We start from the raw sequence: 3,852 nt of genomic DNA, 5'->3' as shown, positions 1-3,852 counted from the left end.
GTTTATAGATGCTTTTGCTTTTGGGATTTTTGACATTTTAATTAAAAGTCAAATCTATCCAGGGTGGAAAAATAAGATCCTAAATATAACTCTAGAATCTACTGTCCTGAATGACAGATAACAGAGACAGTGTCTTTATGTGAGACCCATCCAGACTAGATAGGTTTAGATGTATGTAGAAAACTTGGGTTTATAAAGAATCAGGCCTAGTCAGAGCTCGGATGGCTCATAATTTGTGATGATTTATAGGAATTTGAGCTGCTCCTCCTCTAGTGATCTACACTGTGACCATGGGTGGGAACATCCTCATTGCTGTGTTAGTTGTGGCTGATCATCACCTTCACACCCCCATGTACTTCTTCTTGGGGAACTTGTCCTGCTTGGAGAACTGCTCTTTCACATATAGTGGCACACCCACATCAGTGTGCCACTATATGTCAAAGAACATATTATTATTATTCAAGCATGCAACGTCTATCCATATAAAGTCTATGTAACAGTTTGATTCATTTAATATTTTAACTCCATTTGATTCTTTCACATATAGTGGCACACCCTCATCAGTGCAACCTGCTCTGTCATTCTTATCTATTTTGTACCCTTTTATTACGGTGTCCCATTGATTTTCATTGTTCCACCAAGTTTCTGTGACACCTATTATATGATCTCCAAAATAAGAAGTAAACAACAAATATGAGGTGAGATAGAAACCACGGCAGATGCAGAACAGTGAAATCAAACATCCATTACGGGATTCATCCTCCTGCGCTTTGGGAATCTCCATGAACTGCGAATTCTTCTCTTCCTGCTCTTTCTAGTAATCTACATTGTGACCATGGGTGTGAACATTCTCATTGTTGTGTTAGTTGTGGCTGATCATCACCTTCATACCCCCATGTACTTCTTCCTGAGGAACTTGCCCTTCTTGGAGACCTGCTACACCTCCAACATCCTGCCAAGGATGCTGGACAGTCTCTTGACTGGAGACAGAACCATTTCATTTGCTGGATGCCTCCTACAATTTGATATATTTGGTTCTCTGTTAGCTACTGAATGTTGTCTTTTATTAGCGATGTCTTATGATTGGTATTTAGCAATATGTAAACCACTGCCTTATGCAGCCTGTATGAATAATGGATTTTCCTTCTAGCTAGCAGCTGGGTCTTGGTTAAGTGGCTTTGTCACCAGCACCGTCGCAGCATGTTGGATATCACAAATGATTTTCTGTGGTCCCAATAAAATTGAACATTTCTTTTGTGATTACACCCCGTTGATCAAACTGTCCTGCAGCCAGATGGTTCTTGTGGCCTTCCTTCTCACCTCCATAATTACCCTGCCCCCATTTCTATTAACCCTCACAACTTACGTTTGTATCATCACAACCATCCTGAGAATCCCTTCCAGCAGTGGGAGGCGAAAGGCCTTTTCCACCTGCTCCTCTCACCTCATCCTGGTGACAATTTTCTATGGAACCCTGATCATTGTCTACATGCTCCCAGATACTGCTACACTGCGAGACCTGAACAAAGCGTTCTCTGTCTTCTACACTGCCCTGACTCCCCTGGCCAACCCCCTCATCTACAGCCTGAGAAACAAGGAGGTCAAGGAGGCCCTGGAAAAAGCTCTAAGTAAGACTATGACTTTTATAACCAATCACAAACTAGGCATTTACTCTAAGTTGTATTAAAATATGTATAGTAGGAGCCCATCATGTGGTGTAATGTAGCAAGCCACAGAGCATGTGGGTATCTTTAATTATTAGGGCTGTTCCAATACAAACAATGAGACCCCAGGTGTGAGGAAGGGCCCATTTATAAATAAGAACTGCAGTGCCATGTATTCTCTGACTCTCACGGTAGACTGGATGGACCCTAGACCTGCATGGGGCTACAATGAGGTGCAATTGCTGCACTGCAAGACAGTCAGAACACATCCAGGACATACTGAACTCAACTCCACTGCTAGACTTAAGGGGTTTATTAATGACGAAGTTTGTTACAGTGCAGGGTGTCTACATGCGTTATTCGTTCTTTGCTGTGTTGTTGCAGCTGCATTTGTCCCAGGATATTAAAGAGACAAGGTGGGTGAGGTAATATCTTTTATTGGAACAACTTCTGCTGGAGAAACAGGCAAGTTTGGAGCTTACAGAGGGCTCTTCTTCAGGTCGGAGGAAGGTTCTCAAAGAGTCACAGCTAAATATAAGGTTTCAGAGTAACAGCCGTGTTAGTCTGTATCCGCAAAAAGAAGAACAGGAGTACTTGTGGCACCTTAGAGACTAACAAATTTATTAGAGCAGAAGCTTTCGTGGACTACAGCCCACTTCTTCGGATGCATATAGAAGTGGGCTGTAGTCCACGAAAGCTTATGCTCTAATAAATTTGTTAGTCTCTAAGGTGCCACAAGTACTCCTGTTCTTCTTTTAGCTAAATATAAGTGTGGAACAGATAAAGAGTTAGCACATGTTGCAAGAGACCGTTCATGGTGAGCTGAGCAGTGAACACCTCTGCAGTCATAGGACAAAGGAGGGTTAGTTGGTTAAAGATCATTGCAATGAGCCATAAATCCAGTGTCTTTATTAAATCCATGATTTTTGCTTTTTATCAGTTATGAATTTAAATATCATTAAACAATTACAATCCATATTCTCTGGGGACTGAATGAAAATTTTCCCAATCCTCTTCTTATTGTTCTTCAAACAACTCCCCAACCCCACCAAGCTCATATTCAGAAGCAAGCTGCCCACAGACTAGGACCCACCATCTCAAAGCGGCACCAGCCCCCTGCCATAAGAACAGATGCAAAACCTGCAAGACGTATCTCCTCTGCTATGATGGTTAATATCCCCACAATTCACATTTCAAGATTCATGGGCCTGAGGCATGCCTATCCCTACATGTGGTGTACCTCATCTAGTTGGCAGTCTCAGAGCAAGTGCAACAGTGCATGAAATGACAGGGAGAGGAGAACGTTTCTCATAACTTTTAGCCCTCTGCTTAGGGCAGTCAGTGTATGGGAGACCCCAGTTTAATTTCCTTCTCTGCCTTAGAAGAAGGGATTTGAACATTGGGTTCATTGAGTCTGGAGAAGAGAAGACTGAAGGGGGATATGATAACAGTTTTCAATTGCTAAAAGGTTATTACAACAAGGAAGGAAAAAAAATGTTCTCCTTAATCACTGAGGATGGGAGAAGAAGTAATGGGCTTAAATTGCAGCAAGAGCAGTTTAGGTTGTGTAATAAGAGGAATGTAGTAAGAGTAGAAAGAGGGCCTGAAACCTAAGCCCATGAATCAGAGGCCGGGTATGAGGCCTGAGGCCTTGGCTAAAGTAGTCAAAACTCTGCTGATATAAAGCAAAGTTAAGTTGTGAGCAAGAGGCAGGCCCTGCTCTCAGAATTTGGCAAGCATAGGGATGATATTGCAAAACCACATATTACCTTAGAGGTCCTAGGCAGAAAGAATTCACGCAAGCACGTTCCAGAAGGGTAGTAACAGAACATCCCGATACCCAATATGGTACAAACACATTCCCCAAAGATAACAGGAACACCCTGACCCATCTTAAGGATGTCAGGATGACAGCATGATGAATAGAGATGTTTTGATCAAACGTACAGGTACAAGGCAATGGGTGGCACCTGATACATCAGAGGTGATACGTAACTTGTTTCTATCAGTGTATAAAATGAAGACTCAAAGGGAGCGTCTTTGGCCAGACGAAGGGTGAATGGAAAGTCCCGCCATTCACTGAGCTGCATCCATTGTCACAGGCATACATGTGCTAGTATAACTGTAGATATTGATCCGGGGAGTGAGGATCGTGCTTCATTGACAATAAACCTGGCTGGGTGCCTTC

At 42.6% G+C, this 3,852-nt stretch overlaps 1 pseudogene; it reads left to right on the top strand.

Annotated features, from left to right (window-relative positions):
- Window positions 1–739: 739 nt before the first annotated feature.
- Window positions 740–1,687, top strand: LOC135975155 (olfactory receptor 6B1-like; annotated as a pseudogene).
- The last annotated feature ends 2,165 nt before the right edge of the window (window positions 1,688–3,852 follow it).

Source organism: Chrysemys picta, chromosome 13 (genome assembly GCF_011386835.1).
Source record: "Chrysemys picta bellii isolate R12L10 chromosome 13, ASM1138683v2, whole genome shotgun sequence".
Lineage (NCBI taxonomy): Eukaryota > Metazoa > Chordata > Testudines > Emydidae > Chrysemys > Chrysemys picta.
Note: the sequence above shows the minus strand (reverse complement) of the source record. Positions and strands in the feature narration are given on the sequence as shown.